This window comes from Neopsephotus bourkii, unplaced genomic scaffold (genome assembly GCF_033783945.1).
Source record: "Neopsephotus bourkii isolate Nb327-2 ecotype Australia unplaced genomic scaffold, CSIRO-AGI_Nbou_v1 NB_1376, whole genome shotgun sequence".
Classification (NCBI taxonomy): Eukaryota; Metazoa; Chordata; class Aves; order Psittaciformes; family Psittacidae; genus Neopsephotus; species Neopsephotus bourkii.
In genome coordinates, this window is record NW_026901855.1 from 2952856 (window position 1) to 2970511 (window position 17656).

Consider the following 17656-nt stretch of genomic DNA (forward strand, 5'->3'; position numbering starts at 1 on the left):
TTTAAGGTGGTAGGAGAAGTGGGGGAATGTTTATTTACCTGTCTCATGTAACCAGGTTCCTGCTGTCTCCAAGCCTGGTTTAGATCTGCTGCAATCCCAGTAGCCAGAGGGGAATGTGGGTGACTGCAAAACTGGCTGTTGGCATTCTCTAAGATTTTTTCTAGGTCACTTTAGTTTTGACCCAGCCTGAGCTGATGAAACCTGAACGTATTGTCTGTTTTGCGGTCACTGGCATCGCAGTACCGGTGAGAAAAAGCCCTGTGATATACATTTGAGACATCACTAGCTTACTGCCTCTGTTCCCCTCAAGCTTTCCTAGCTAGCCCAGAAGAAAGATGGTGTGGCAGAGGAGTAGCTTGCCCCTGGCAGGAAGCCCTCCAAAGCAGGGTTGAGGTGTGTGATCAGGGAGGCACTGGGTGCTTGTTCTCTTCTAGAGAACAGTCCCTTCCAGTAGGGCTGTCAGTGCTGCAGAACAACACTCAGGCTAGCTCAGATGAGGGGCGATATCTGATGCAGACCTTTCAGCTCTTGTAGCTTGGTGCTTGAGTTGGTTCAGTTCCATCTCCTTCGAGTTTTCCTACACTACACAATTGTAGCTACTTCTATTCAATTTGTACTCACTTGTTGAAGGAATTCAGGCTTGCTTCAGCCACATTAGTAAACTAACAGAGACCTAAGGAGCAGAAGGCAGGTGGGAGGTGGGTCTGCTTCCATGATCACAGCAGTAGCAATTATACAGTTCCCTTATGCTTTGAACAGATACTTGTGCTTCCCTCCCCAGCTGCCTCTGCGAGGGAGCTGGTGAGAAAATGAGAGGCTTTTGGTTGCCTGTATCCATCTGTGACTGAAAGGGACCAAAACAAAATGCACACCACCACTAGAGAGCCAGCTCGCCATGTGCTGCACTCCGGCAACAATTCTGGCTCTGGCAGAAATGCTCTCACAAATGTGCCGGGTTGCACTATCACCTGTAAGTTTGACTCATTTGACCACTGTTGCTTCCCTGCCAAGTCCTACCCAGCTCGCCATCAGCCCATTGTGTCCCGACCTGCTGTGCAAAGATAGCTGTCCCAAAATAGAAGAAAAGATCCTAAAAAGCAATTCTTACTCTATTGGGCCCTGCCTGGAAAGGTCACATACTTACAAAGAAAAAAGGCTCTTCCAGCTTTGTTGTATTTGGACCCAGGCCTGCTTTCCAGAATGCGGAGGGAGAATTACCTACTGATACCTACTAAATAATGATAATGGAGAGCTGCAGAGTTAGCTTCTAGCCCACAGAGAATGATGGCTATTTAGACTAGGGCTGCGGCATGGAGGCAACTCCTGCCTTGGCAGAACAGTGTGAAGATACCAAATGCATTTCTTCTTCCAGGACCTTCTTTCTCCAACACAGTTGCATAACCTTGGAGCCCTCCTGGATATCCCTACTTCTTGAAGATAATATGCCTGGAAATGTTTGCATTGCTTCTCAAATAGGATGGGAACTGAATCAGACAGTAATTATCACACATTATTTCTTTAAGCAAGGAATGCAAACTCTCCCCCAGGAACTGGGACAAAAACATCTATTTAGATTTAGCCCTTAAAAGTCTTGTACTATCTTAAATTGTGAACCAGGTCAGCTCTATTAGGCCCTTCCACCAGTGCAGGAATCACGCGTTTCTCTTCCCAGTTAGTTATTCTGATCTGCTGTGCATCACTAATACTATCACGCTGCCACAACTGAGGAGTATGTCCAGCTACACAGCAAGCTGGGCTTGCAGAGGATGGGAACATTGTAGTGTAGTTCTCTCAGTAAACTTAGAAGTAGGAAATGGGGTGTCAGCAACTGCTTTGGTCTTTGAATACTCACAGTCTCTTAATACTGGGGGTGTGGAAGTTGAGACATGAACTAGGAAATGGGTCGGTGCTCTTTATGCTGTTCATTTGTAATCTAGGAGTCACAGAGTCAGCACCATACAGCTGTCCTTCTTCATGGTGTAAAAGATGATGGAGCTTGAGCCTTGGGACACAAATGGGCTCTATGACTCAAAGCAAAGCAGAAGAGGTAAGTGAGTGTATCAGTAACAGTGAATAAGCACGAAGCCCATGTCCAGCAACTACGGTAAAGCAGCCCCAGCCCCTAATTTGCATGTGCGGATAACAGAAACCACATACCTGTCAGCTACTACAAAAGGCAATTCTTCCCAAGTGACCAGCTCTTCTGTTTTGGGCACATTCTTCTCTGGGAACAGTGGTGTCTGGCCTGTAATGCAAACCAAATTTCATGGGGATCAATTAAAAGAAAAGGTACAATACCACACAGAATTAGGTTTCTGGGGAAACTTGGGCATTACACCTCGCGGCAAAACTGTGAAGCTACAAGAAATGCCCCCCCAGTGATCCGACCCTTGCAGTACTGCTTGTGCTGGGGGGTGGGGGTGGGGGGGTGTTCTTTTCTCCTTGCAAGCTATGTCATCCTTTTTTTAAAAACAAAAACCTAGTACAAATATATAAAATAAATCATGCTGCACCAGCAATATGTAAGCAGCTGTTAGAGGGGAAAGTCATTGAGAAAGACCCTAGAATGTAACTTGTTGAGCTTCTGTTACCAATCGGAGCTGAGGAAAAAAGCTTCCACTTTGTATCCACAAGCTATAATCAATCATACGGCCAAAGGCCACTCTGTTGTTCTTGTGGCTGGGTTATGTGGAGAAGCCAGAGAAACAGAGGCTGTGAGAATTATGCAGAGAGTTATAGACAGTCAGTGAAATAAAAAGTAAACCAGTATCTACTTAACTATTATCTGCTCCTAAATGAAAGAGAGAAAAAGAAAAAAACTGTTAAATAAATTGTATTCTTGTGGTACAGGTCATTTCAAACAAAACAGAAATAAAACACAGAATGTAAAAACTAACCCAGGCAGAGTAATGTTTATTGCGTTCAGGAGCTGCTCTGTTCTGTCCCTTGAGATTTCCCCACCCCATGGAAGAGGCTGGGGTGCCTGGAAGGCAGGATTTTCCATGCTGCAGTACGGGAGGAGAGCCCCAGCCCGCTCAGGAACACTAATCTGGTGTTTGCCCATAGCCAGAAAACAAACTCTCAGCAAGCTCCTCCATTTTTGTAAGATAAGCATTGCTGGGATCTCGTTAGACAGGCATGTTGTTGTCAGCATCTGCCATGGACTGGTCTCTTCTCCCTACGTTCTGCACTTCACTGGTGCAAGGAATAAAGATCAGCTAGTGATGAAAAAGCCTTGAAGTTGTTCCAGTGAAAAACAAAATCTCTAATCATAGAATAGACCACTGGCTGAAACCCAGCAGTGACATCATGAGTGTTGCAAGTATTACAGCAGCATCCATTGCTTATAAAGTGGGTGCAAGTGCTGAAGTCATGGCATTTGCATTGATGGTGGTCAAGCAGTGCAGGAAGGCAAGCTCATATCTGCTTCAAAAAGCAGAAGAAACACACTGTGGTAACTGGGGTAGAGACTTGAGAAACAAGGACCCCAGGACTCTGACTTTTGAGCACAGGCAGCATCACCCCCCATGTAAGCACCACAATCTCCATGTCTCACTTTTAGCCAACACTGAGGTCCTTGTTCCAGGCAGTGGCACTCACCAGGCAACCAAGAGGTGTCTCAGCCTGCCCTCAGGAGGCAGTGGCTGTGAATTAGTGGTGGCCAGTAGGAAAGGCCATGGGATAGAAAAGAGCTTGAATGAAAAAACAAGATAAGCCACCACAGTAGGACTTTAGAGCAGACTTTACCTCAGTTAAATATAGCACAGGAACAGCCAGTCTGTGGCTTTGAAAAGGGCAGCAGTTTTGACAAGTATATGTGGCACTGGAGCTACTGGTGTCACGAGATCAGCAAGGGCAGCCAGAGGACTGTGGCAAGCCCTGGCCCCACTGATGTCTTCAAACACCATTCATGGGACTTAAGGTTTCCTCAGTCCCTTACCTCTGAAGTAGCAGCTGTCTTCCTTACATATCCTGGGCACCCTTCTGCACTGCATAGGTTTTTCAAGGCTTTCCTTACATTCCTTACTATTGTTCACTCACTCACACTGGAATTAAATAGAGGGAGGGGGTGTCCTGATAGTAAGCACACCGAGGGAGCAGTAAGCACATTGGGAGAAACTGAGGGCCACCTGAAATTTCTTCATACAGAAAAGCTTCACAGGAAATACTAGAAAAATACTCTGTTTTCTCCAGTCCAGGTAGCTGAAGAGGGAAGGAGGATTCTTTACTAATCATAGGATCAACTCATTGGAAAAGACCTTTAAGAAAGGTCAAGTCCAACCCTTATCCCAGAGTCCACCACTATACCATGTCACTAAGGGCCTCATCTACAGGATTTTCAAACACTACCAGGGACAGTGATTCCACCACTTCCCTGGGAAACCCATTTGGTGAAGAATTTTTTCCTAATATCCAGTATATTACAGCTGCATATATATATGTATATGTATATATATACATGTAATATATATATGTATATACATATATATACATAGATGTGTATGTGTTATATTACATATATATATATGCATGTAGTATAATGGTGCAGCTTGAAACCATTACCTCTTGTCCTGTCACTTGTTACTTGGGAGAAGACCAGCCACCTCCTCTCTCCATCCTCCTTTCAGGTTGAGAGCAACAAGGTCCTCCCTGAGCCTTCTCTTCTCCAGAGTAAATAACCCCAGTTCCCTCAGCCATTCGTCACCACACTTGTGCTCCAGGCCCTTCACCAGCTTTGTTCCCCTTTTCTGGACCGGCTCCAGCACCTCAGTGTATCTCTTGTAGTGAGGAGCCCAGAACTGAACACAGGATTCGAGGTGCAGCCTCATCAGTGCCGAGTACAGGGAGATGATCCCTGCCCTGGCCCTGCTGGCCACACTACTGCTGATACAGGCCAGGATGCTCTTGGCCTTCTTGGCTGCCTGGGAACAAGCTGTTCATGTTCAGCTCCCCCAGGTCCTTTTCTGACGAGCAGTTTTCCAGCCACTCTTCCTCAAGCCTGTAGTGTTGCATGGGGTTACTGTTACCCAAGGATAGGACCCAGGACTTTCTCTTGTTGAACCTAATCAATGTTGAGTTCTCTAAATACATTTCTCTCCCCCAAGATAAAGTCATGTTTAACTTCTGGGATATGTTCTTAAGCTCCAAATGCTAAAACATGATTGTAGCAGTTGTTTGTGGCTAACTGAACATGAAATAAAATGAAAACGGACAAGATTTTTCTCTTTCAGGCTAAGGTATCACAGAGGGAATTAAAGCAAACATTAGTTGATGTAGAGAAAACTTCAGTGTTCAACTTCCCAGTACCAGGAAGTGGAGAGGCTGTGCTGTGTGCCTGGCTTTCTTTTGGTCGATGAGAAAATGAACATGAGCCGGCAGTGTGCGCTCGCAGCCCAGAAAGCCAGCAGTATCCTGGGCTGCATCAAAAGAAGCGTGACCAGCAGGTCGAAGGAGGTGATCCTGCCCCTCTACTCTGCTCTCATGAGACCTCACTTGGAGTATTGTGTGCAGTTCTGGTGTCCTCAACATAAAAAGGACATGGAACTGTTGGAACAAGTCCAGAGGAGGGCCACGAGGATGATCAGGGGACTGGAGCACCTCCCATACGAAGATAGGCTGAGAAAGTTGGGGCTGTTCAGCCTGGAGAAGAGAAGGCTGCGTGGAGACCTCATAGCAGCCTTCCAGTATCTGAAGGGGGCCTATAGGGATGCTGGGGATGGACTCTTCATTAGGGACTGTAGTGGTAGGACAAGGGGTAATGGGTTCAAACTTACACAGGGGAAGTTTAGGTTGGATATAAGGAGGAAATACTTTCCTGTTAGGGTGGTGAGGCACTGGAATAGGTTGCCCAGGGAGGTTGTGAATGCTCCATCCCTGGCAGTGTTCAAGGCTAGGCTGGATAGAGTCTTGGGTGACATGGTTTAGTGTGAGATCTCCCTGCCCATGGCAGGGGGTTTGGAACTAGACGATCTTAAGGTCCTTTCCGACCCTAACTGTTCTATGATTCTATGACGATTCTTTACAAAGCCCTTCTGTCCCACTGCAACGACCTGAAATGACACTGTGGCAAAACCAGAACATCTCTGCATAGGGAGCAGGATTAGCCCTGCAGTGTGTTGGGGTGGCTGGAAGAGACAGAAGCTGATAAGCATCTGTGAGGAGCTGGGTTTATAAAGCACAAGGATGGTTCGGCAAAACACAACAACCCTGATCCAAAACATTGCTACCAGCAGCCAAAACCAACAGCCTTTCTCCAAAAGAACTGCAGCCAGTGAGTCTCTACGTTAGTGCTAGTCAGCTCTGAGAGGCCCATCATGCTTCTGGTCCTTGTGTGCTTCCTTTCAGAGGGCTTGAGTGAGGCCAGAAGAGTCTTCAGCTCTGGGAGTAGCAGCATCCAAATAATTGTAAGTAGGAAGCAAAATTGTAACTGGCCAAAGGCTCAAGCCATCTTTCATAAGAAAAACTGAGAAGACAACAGGTACCACTGACACATCACGACTCAGGTGTCACTACTTCACCAAGCGCCTCGTTAAGCTAAATAGCCACGTGGTGACTGCAACCTTCCCTTGGCAGCACACACAGCACATGCAGAAACATCTCTATTGCTTCAGACCACAGACCCATTTAGGCCAGTGCCCCCTCTCTGCTAAAGTGGCTAGCAGCAGATGACCAGAGAAGAACATGAAAACAGGGCAAGGAGGTGTAAGTCTGCCAGTAGTTTAAGGATCAAAGACTACCTGAGCTAGAGATGATGCCTTTGCATTTAACAACCCCAATGATTTTTCTTACATTAATTTCTCCAGTCCCTTTTTTCAACCACAACAAGCATTCAGCTCCTGCAGCAATGAGTTCCATGGATCACTGCCCAAAGAAGTATCTCCTTTGCCTGTTCTGAACACGCCGTCAAGCTCATCCTATTTATTTCATGCTCCTACAGTTTGTATTAGAAGACAAAACAGTCTGCCGCTCACTTCTCTTTACCATTTACAGTCTTCTAGGTCTTTCAATTTCACTCACGGTCGTTTCTTTCCAGGGAAGAAGCCGAGCTGCCAGATACTCCTTCCCTGGGTATACAATGCACCAGTCAAAGTTAGGAAAATGTGACAATGAGGAAGGCAAATGGCTCCCTTCCACCACATGATCTTGATGCTTTAAAGACAAGTACAAAAACCTAGTACCTATCTAAGATTCAGTGACAGATGTAGACCTCTCTTTCTGTAGCTATCTACACACAAACATACACACTCATTACATCTTGTAGTTCTGCATTCACAGCACTACTAGAGTTCATATTTACCTTCAAAATAGCTTAGAAACAAGGTATTAGCCTTTTTAACCCATATTTTCCTAACAATAACAACAACAGCAAATTGGAATCCTTCCTCCTTTACATGGATGTGGTCTTTTCCCCAACAGATCATTTTTCTCCCTTTCATCCACCTGAAACAAACAGAGGAAACTAAAAAGGCACCTTGGCCTTTCTCTGATCTATTCCTTTTCTTATAACACAAAGGATTGTTCTAGAAATAAAGGATTTTAATGCATCCCTTGATGTATTAAATAAGAGATTTTTTTTTTTAATGCATTACTTCCTATTACACAATAAGAAACTGATTTCTGTTTAGAAGTCCCAGCTTGCTTAATTCAGAAATACCAGGCTTTTCTAAATGCTTAAAATCAGCACATTGACCATTCTAAAAAAGTCCCAGAATCAAGTGCATTATTTTGATGAATTAAATTACTTTACATCTTGCTCCTGATTTCAAGAAACCAGCACTACATTTTTCCATGAGCTTTATCACACACTCCTGACGTAACTGCAGTTGTTGAATAATAAAAGGCAGGGCACTGATCAGAGAAGGAGAAGCCAGGACAAAGCAAACTGAGATCACCGCCTAAACTGGCGAGAATCAACACAAAACAAGGCTTTTAACAGATTGGTTAAATCACAGCACATAAATCATGTTTTTGAGAGGGGTTAATTTACACTATGTGCTAATTAAGTCAAGTGAAATACACAAGTTATGAATAATCTCACTGAAGAGTATTACATTTGGAAGGAACATGATTTGACTGAAGCCAAAATTACAGTCACCTTCAATAATTACATTTCCAGCACCGTACATTTTTTCCATCACAACACTGCAAGTAATTTTGTATTAGCATTTACATTATTAAACTCCAGCACATTAACTAAACTCTTGTTTATAGTTTTTGTCAGTGGTTAATACTACTACAAATTGATGATCCTTTGGGTCAGTCCTAGGAAGCACAATTTCATCTGATATTTTTCAATCTAACAAACTCTGTACCAAGCCTGGGGTAATCACTCATTTCTCCCCGTTGTTTTGTCATTTCCCCCATTGTTTTTGTCATCACATCACAAAAGTACAGCAAGGTCTGAAGGGAGGGATACTTATGGGAAAAGCATTAGTGCAGGCATCAACTTCCCAAGGCACTATCCCCAGCTCTTCCACTGCCTTGAGCACTTCTAGCTCAGGCTCACTTTCTCTAGCTGCAGAAAATCCTACATTGCTGTTGCTGCTTTGCACATTTCTTTCCACCGTAGCTCCATGAGAGGAGGCACCTACTCTGATCCAGCTTGTTGCCCTGACTAATCTTTGATACATCTTTGTTCCTTCACTGCTGTGATAGTCTCTCTCCTGCCTCCTCCTCTTGTTGTGTTTCTGGCACACTGCCCTCTGGGTGGGGAGGCCACCAGTGAGCATTCAGTCCCCTGTGGCTGCTGACCCCACTGAGCTGCTCCAAGCCCCTTGCAGGATGGACCGTTCCAGCTCCCTTAAAAAGCCCTGTCCCTGTGGGTAGCAGCCAGCTCACTGTTCTGGACACCTTCCACTTGGAAGGAGGGTCACTCCAGGTAACCGTGTTACTGTTTTTCATTGGTGGGGCTCTGCTAAGATGTCCTTTCCAGTCCTGCAAAGTAATGCAGTGCCATCAAAGTGATGCTCACCAAACCAAAGGGAGGGCTACCGGATGACTTCTGCAAAATGACTGCTCTGTGACTGCCATTCAAGCCAGGTTATGCTTCCCCTTCACTCTCAAGCTTATGTTTGCAGACAGGAATGAAGAACAGGCCTGAGACACTTCTGTGGCAGCTTTAGTTAATTAGACAAGCCATGCCAGACCAGCGAAATGCCTCAGGCTCAACTGCACAGTGAAAAAGAACCTCAATATCCTGCCTGCATAAGCCAGCAAGGCAGGGGAGCACATAGCAACACGTGGTATTGCCAGTGCTGAACTAGAACAGCTGCATTGTCAGGATGCTGCATGCACTTGGCAAAATAGTTATTAACACAAACTGAGTTACAGCAATTGCTTTTCCCATGGAACACATCCATAAAAGGGGGCATCAATGGCTAATTCTGGAATTTGTGATTGCCCTGTATGTCAGGATATGTTGCTAAGTTACTCCTGTCAACGCTCTGGACATTCTCACAAATAAAGATAGCAGTAGTCTACCTACAGCTGCCTGACAGGTGTGTGTATTACTTATCCCAATACGAGGAATAAATAAATTACCCCCAAGCTGTCAGTGAGATACCATGCTAAGTGCAAACGTTGTCACCTCCTTGGTACCAGGTTCCATACTTTGCTGATTATATTTATTCTCACACAGGTCATCACAGCAAATGCCTTTTTCACTGAGTCTGGCCCTGTATGAACTATTCATCTGGCAGAGAAGCATTACACTTTTCAAAGATCATAAGAGTCAAAGAACAGAAACTGCAACAGAAACTATCTATCTGGGCTATGTCTATGAGTAGCTGCAACTCAGCTGTGATATGCCAAAGGGAGAGGGGCTAACCTGTGCTGGGACAATGCTTCACAAGGTGAGCAGAGCTGGCTAGATGTCCTTCACAAAAGTGTCCTGGTGACTTCCCAGCCGTGATTGAGAAATGAGATAATAATCTCTTCCATGAGCACTCATCAGATAACCAGCTACCCATTAGGTCGGGAACACGTAGTATCTCTGGAACAAAAAGGAGAGAAAAATATGATATAATGATAACACAAAAAGAACATTAAGCAGCACCTCTGTGCTTCAGACTTGGCTGAGGAGTCAAATACCCTTTACAGGTAGCTTTATGCTTCACAGTTGCTGCTACTAAGCACATTACAAAAATAATCTCTCTTGTTTTCTCTTCTCTCTTCACAGTCCCCAACCTCCACTTCTTAATGGGAGCGGGGAGATGTGGGCATAATATTATTTCCCTGCCAGTCCACACCATAGGTACCACTTATTTCTCCTGGATCATTTCTCATGGCTAGAAAGGTTCCTGCCTTTGTGCCTAGATGTATTTTGAGCTTTCAAGGAGTAAAGAGTGGGAGAAACAGGGCAAGTATAAGAAAAAGAGTTTATATAAGAAGTATAAGAAAACAAGTATATGATACAATTTGTTCCTCAACTAGTTGGCATAACTAGCTTTACTGCCTGTTTCCCATTCGTCAGCCTGGCAGAAAATCATGACATGAAGATTTTTGCTCTACCTTCACCATCGGCCATTGCATCAGTGAGAGTGCACTACACAGATGAGAGGCCAATATGCTCCTGACAGAGGAAAGAAGCAACCACTAACAGTTAATGACATTAACATTAATGTCACCTTGTCCCTCACCCTAGCTCTCAATGTGACTACTCTGCTCCTTTGCTTCCTACAGGTAATCTTAGATGATTTCTCCTGATTTGCAAGTATCCATAGTAAAGGAAAGGGGTGGGGGGGGAAGACATAGCGAAAAGGAGAACGTGTCAATTCAGAGCTTCAGCATCAACGAAGCTGAAGACTTCCTGGAGACATCAATGAAGCTTAGATCAGACTCACATAGAGGAGGGGTGACAGGCAGCCATTTATGTGTTTTCTCTGCATATTTCATACTTCCAGATGAGAGAGTAATGCTGTTCGGGATAAGAAAAGTCTGCCTGAACAAGGCAAGCAGAGCCCTGCACTCTTCAAAGCCAATAGAAAAGCTGAAAGGTATTGTTCCCATCAGCAAAAGATTTCTTATGCCCTCACCGCATGCTCTGTTCTCTGGGAATCATAATCTCTTTGGCTGAGAAGCAGAATTCAACCTATACCCCCAGATCTGGGGTTTGATAGCTGGGAGCAAAGAATCCAAAGCAGAGGGAGTAAGGGATGTTAGATTCAGGGTTAAGAAAGTTCTGGGTCTGCTTCCCAGCAGGAGGTACAGCAGCAAAAACTATGGTTATCTTTGAAATGCAGCTCAACCTGTATGCGTTCCTTGTACTCTTTATGGAGAAGGGATGGCTGAAAGTGTTGCTGCAGCACACAGGAAAGTCTGTCTTGGAGAAGCCAGCCTTAAAGCAGGCCTTAAAGGCAAGTACTTACCGAGCTATCAAAAAATAGTGCTTTTCTGTGCCAAACTGCACCAGAGAGAGACCTGCTGGAGACACCTCTCTCCTAGAATTGCCCTTACCAAGTAATGAAGATGAGACACCTTCTGAGACTGAAGTGGCAGGACAGCAGATGCAGGAACAACCTGCTAACAAATCACCAGCACAGTGTACCATGTACATCCAAGAGAACTTCAGGGCTTTAGGATGGAAGTGGCTGGACTGCTAAACCCATGAATTCTCTCATTAAAATCAACTGTTCTACTGGAGTAATGAAGGGTAGCAAATGCTGTAAGTTGTTCTAAAAAAGGCATATGGGTTCACAGACCACTGAGCTTTACTTTGAATCTGGTAAATTGATTGAATTATCAAGTAAAATTAGAATCACAGGAAAGGACTGGCACAAAGAACTGATTTAGTTTTGCTCCATGATCTTGCCCTATTTCCACTGCTTGTCACTACCTTGAATGTCCTGTTGATTCTTAAGTCTCCTGCTTAGATCATTCCTTGTTACTCTTCTGCATTAGCTATGTCCTACAGAAAAATGGCTTTTCATCCTTCCCCATTCCACCTAATTCTGTCCTGGGAAAAACTGCATAGGCCAGTATTTGTATTTATTCATGTAATATCTGTACTGCCATTGCAGGTACTCCCGAGAAAAGCAGCAATAGCAGAAATCATACCAAATGTCCTAGTGATCCAGCACTGGTACCTCCTCACTTGTCCCAGTCTTAACAGAGGAGAACTGCATATTCTAGGAGGCTAATCACTTAAAGTACTGTAAGCTGGGCTTTACCATGTGAAGAACATGTAGCATAAGAACGTTTTAAAAGAGTTTTCTACATGAACCCTTATATATTGGCTGATCCAGATGGAGTCTTAGGACTTCAGTTTCCTTGGCAAGACACACTGAAAAAAATGATCCAGATCCAGCAGGTGTCTTGGTTCTGTGGCTGGAAACTCTTTCCCTGGAAATAAGCAATCCCATCCAGCCATCCTCTCCCTACTAGTTCAGGATTTTTGGTGCTTCAGTATAAAATATTTACCTAATATCTCTTCATGCAGTCTGGTGTCTGGAAACACCACCCTGAAGAAGGCACCAAAGAATTATGCTGATCCTGTACTACTGTATCTATTTTGCATATTCATTTTTTAAGCACTTAATGTTTCTAACACCTCATTCTCTAAGCACCAAACGCCACTAAGCAGTGACGTTAAATGAACACATTAGACTAGAACTCATACTTATTACCCATATCACTTTGATCAAACTAACTTCAGTGTTTATTTGGTCACCACCATAGTTAAATTGTTATTATAATTCCACTCCACATTTTGTTAAGCATTCTGATTTAACAACTTCCATAACTGGCATGACTTTGTTTTCCTTTGTAACTAAGAAATGAGAGTTCCAGATTTTTTTTCTGAGTAGACCTTAGCTTCCATGTATCCACACGATGGCAATACAATTCACTTTCAAACTTTTAAGGTCTAGATTTCCCTGTTTGGATCTCTGAAAAATTTGAGCACCCTCTGCAAGGTCACCGCAATGTTCTCTTTTCACTTTAGTCCCAAATCCAAGTGGATTTATAAAGCTTATGGCCATTACGGCCTGGGAAGTGGAACATCTCTGTTCTTGCCTCTGAGTCACTGTGCACCTGATGCCTCACTAATCCCCAAGTGGTTTGGTGTGCCTCAGCACTGAACAGCTATAATTACTTCTGGAAGCCAGCTGCCAGTCAAGTGACAAAGAAGTCTGCAGAGCCATTTCCCCAGCCCACATCTCTGAGTGCGTGGACCATTTGAATACAATACTAAATAGAAGAAGACACAGGCAATATATTATCTTTGCAAAGCTGAGCTTGTCACATTTGTGGAATTAATATGGTGTGGCAGGAGATGTAAGGGCCACCTTCTCCATGGGGCTCCCACATCTGTGGAGCCAGACCACATGAGCACAACAATGGAGAGCCTAGCTTTACAAAACCACAAAGGTCCTGACATGAGATAGGCAACCAGCAGTACATTGCAAGTCCTCTGAGATAAGCACAGAGATGAAAAACTAATGACAGAAATGGGTGAAAACAGGTATTTCCTACTAAGTTTAAGCAAAACTTTTCTGGGTCTCACTCGAGCACTGTGCCAACAAACCTCTGAATTGTGTTGGAAGCGTTAAGACCACACTGTGCAGCAAGCCAGAAGCACCTGGGAGGCAAAGGGCACCTGCACCATTTAGGAGATGCTCTTTCTGGGACCTCTGGACAATATTACGTAAATGATTTTTATTTATTTAACCTCTTCAGTGATCCCTGCACTCTATGGACAAATGGGCACTGAGTGCCTGCTCCAAGGAACCCTGCAGCCTAAATTACAGGTAGGCAAGTCCCTGCTGCTGTTCAAAGAGGGTTACTTTCTGAGCACATTCCTTTTGCTATGGAAGAAAGGATACATTTAGGATGTAATAAAGAAGATAAAACAACTGCCGCCTTTGCTGAGAAAGCTGCAATACCAGCAGTATCACCATAGATTCAATTTTGTTCCTCCTCCTCTTCCTTCAAACAGAAGTTAAACTCACCCATTTCCTCCCTTGCACCCTTGCACACTCTCCTTAGAGAAAGAAGTGGCTCAGGACACTACCTCCAAATCAGAGGTTCACTCGGACACATCCTGCCAAAAAAAAATCCCAGTAGAAGCTGGAGGAAAACATGGAATCTTTTGCTGCTTTGGACAATTTGCAAGGTGGATTTTTTTATATACATGCGTGTGTATACACATAATATATACATATAATACATACATATATATTGTACACATGCATAATACAATACCCACGTATATTTAGGTCTGCATGGGTGCCAGCCAGCTCATGTATTCCCAAGACGGAGAGGTTCTGGTGGATGGCAGGGGGGAGCCTGACCAGGAAGGACTGTTCGAAGGAAGCCCGGGAGGCTTCACACTACATATCCCATTCAAGCTTGACCTTGGTGGAAAGCCCATTGACTGTTCAACACTGTCCACTCAGCCCAGAACTGTCCACAAGCAACTTCACAAGCAAAGACATGCAGCAAGCTTCTGTCTCTTCTCCTCCAAACCATAAGGTAGAGTCAGTGACCTTCTCTTCACCCCACATGAGAGTCCTCTTTGGGAAAGAGAGAGGCCATTTTAAGAAAGGGAAGGTATGTCCTGTGCTGGCACTGGGAATCCCACTGAGTGACAGGGAGCAGTTCTACAGCAATTGCTTTGTTTAAAATGCAAAATGTGAATGTGTTTAGAGGACATATCAGCATCAATCACTGTATGCAAATACTGCCTGTGGAGAAGAGTTTCCCCTGTAAGTCACTCCTCACTGCCCTAATCAAGTTAAGGCTAGTAACTGAGGGCATGTGGCATGCTGATGGGCCACTGATGGTGCTGTCCCAGGAGAAGATTAATAAAAGGCAGCAGAAGTGCTTAGCCCCAAGCAGGGAACAAAGTCAGAGGGGGAGCGGAGGGGGGAGGACAAGGGTGTCTTTCTGTCTAGCAGTCATTGCCCATTACCACAGACTAAAAAAGCAAAACCTTGCAACCCTCTTCCACAATCACCAGCAGGCTTACAGAGGAAGGTCAGCACAGATGACATGCACCGATTTGGACAGGAAACATTGCTGACTTGCAGCCTGTAACTTCTCTTCACAGGGGAACATGGATCCATAAAACAGAGGTAAAAAAATCAAATGCAACTCTGCTGCTGTTAAGCTTAGAGGTACCTAAAATAGGGGCCTGCCTCCAGCCTCTGGACACATATAGTCACAGCTGGACTCACAGGCTGACACCGGAAACCAGAGTTGCATACAGCATGCAAGGATTTGCTTAGCACATCATAAAGGAGGACAGAGACACATTACAACACAGGCCCTGACAGCCACTGAGGAAGAAACACCTGTGACTGCATGGGAATGGTTTTCAGGCACTAGCCAAGAAGGCAAGGCCCTGGCAGGAGTGAGTAGTACCAACCACAAGTTGACTTCTCTGGCAAATGTAGCCCTAATCCCTTCCTGGCAGATGGACAGTAAGTACTGCTAATGGTAGTCATTAACATTATTTCCTCTCTTTCTCAGCAGCAAGAACAGTAGGAGAAGGAGACTGGGGATAATGCAGATGTTCTCCCTGCTGGGAGCAGAAAAAGAATGGAGCCCTGCTAGTTAGCTTGCTTTTCATCCATGCATTGATAGCAGTTTTACTGCTTACACTTTCCCCTTCTCTTCCTAGTTAACTCCGAAGCTTGCCACCTCTCAGCTTCTCCCATCATCACCTTGGCCACTCAGCCACACCTGATTCCTGTATCAAACTGTTGCCAACAGTTTCCCTCTTCTCACAGTGTCCTGTTGCAAAGACTTCTGCCCTGAGCTCCTCTCCCACCGTGTCTGCCTTGCTCAGAACTTGAGCTATTGTCCCATGACTCCTGTACATCTGAGTTGCCGTCAGAACTTTGCTGAGTGGGAATCTTCTCTTTATGTATCTGTAAAGTGCTTAGAACATTTATATTGCTCTATAAATAAGGACAGTAAGGGTCTAATGCTGGCAGCTCTGTCAGATGCATAGGCAATGATGACAGCCTGCCCATGGAGTGAGATCATTCTGCTTACTGGAAAATTCCATACCAGAACAGGCTTCTGCTTGGAGTCCAATCCATATCAAAATCCTTCTGAGCCTAGCAAGAGCAAAGCTAGTGCTGTGTTAGGGAGCTGACTTCATCCAAAAGTTCCCAGCATTGCACTTCCATCTGGCAGGCAATAGAGAGTTGCAAAGAGTTTGTATGAGAAGTACCACCCAGATATGCCAGTCAGTGAAGAGTAATTTTTGCTCTCCTACAAAACACCTAAATAGTGCAGGGTCAACCTGGTCCATAAGGAGCTTAAAATCAGAGATGTTGCCACGAACCCAGCTGCAGATTTGTAATGCATGCACTTCTAAACCACTAAGAGGATTATTTTAGGACATGGACACAAGACAGAAGATGGCAGGATGCTCTTTCAGTTATGTTTTAGCCCCATATATTCCACAGCTCTGGCACAGGCAGCTTTGACACAGGCAGCGCAGGCAGCTTTGAGGGACTTACACAGAGTTGAAGGGTAGGAATTTTGCATACCACACCCCTTTCTCTATCTCTAGCATTTGAATACTTATGTCCTTCCACAGGCACCAGCTGTATGAGAGCTCCCCAGATTGAGGACCAACTACTGTCTCTATGAGATAAAGATCAGCTATCAGCTAAAGTTACCATCAGCTCTCTACTCCGTGACTGGAGTTGCTCCTCCAAAGCTCAAGAGCTGAAACCCAGTCAACCATCACCATACATCACAGCAGCCACTTTGGGGAGCAGAAAGGATGCTCTCTCTTTTCTAGTACCCAGTGGAAAGACTGTTTCTGGCATACAAGCTGTTTCCCTGCTGGGGCAGGAGTGGAAGGGGAGCAGAAAACCTAGCATAGAGGGAGGGCTGGTGAGTAGCAGGTTCTGGCTTTACAAGAGGATGATAAATGATAACAGCATTAGGAACAAAACCAAACATCTTTCATGCTGTCAGAGCAATGAAGCCAGCACATAACAAGACATGGGCACAGGGCAGTGTAGTTGCTTTCCAGAGAAGTGCACAACTATCAAGTTACTTCTGCTCTCAGTCAACAGACCAATTCATCTTCCCAGGGTTCCTGTAGAAGAGGACAGGGGATAATAAAGGGTTAGTCATTTCTCTCCACTTAGCTAAGAGCTGCAGCTGCTCCACAGTGCACTGAATTCAATAGACAGGGTCATGTCAGGTAGTGCTGGATGCCAGCGCAGCAATGCTGTAAGAGGATGTGGACCGGAGAGTCCTAGCTGGACTTCTTCCCACACAGCCCTAGTAGTTACCAAAGAGTATTGTGAGGACACTAGCTTAACACAGAAAGGAACAAACCATCCAGAAGATGAAGACCACGGTATCTAATCCCCTTCACAGTGCTCCCCCAGATTCAGACTCCACAGAAAGCTTTGCCTCCCTGCAGATGAGCATAAAGCCCCCTTCGTGGGGTTTACCTCTTCTTCACAGGAAGAGGTCATCAGAGCAATAACAGTAGTTGGTGAAGGCAAGGAGGCAAAAGCAATCCCTTCTGTCAGTCTCTGTGAGGAGCAGGTTCAATGAATTACTGTAGTTGCCCTCCTGTCTTTGTCCAAGACTTGGCAGTGAGGAAAAGATTAATGGTCAGTGCAGAATTAAGAATGAGATGGAGTGTCATGCCTGGTTTTGCTTTTACAGCTCCCAGTCATCT

The 17656-nt window shown here is 44.8% G+C and overlaps 1 long non-coding RNA gene across 1 annotated transcript in view; it reads right to left on the bottom strand.

Moving 5' to 3' along the window:
• Positions 1 to 9757: 9757 nt before the first annotated feature.
• The window catches only part of LOC133219868 (uncharacterized), an 86748-nt gene continuing 78849 nt past the window's right edge, over positions 9758 to 17656 (bottom strand). Inside the window, exon 2 of the long non-coding RNA XR_009727551.1 lies at positions 9758 to 9991. This is a non-coding gene — a long non-coding RNA (uncharacterized LOC133219868). The remainder of the gene's footprint in view (positions 9992 to 17656) is intronic.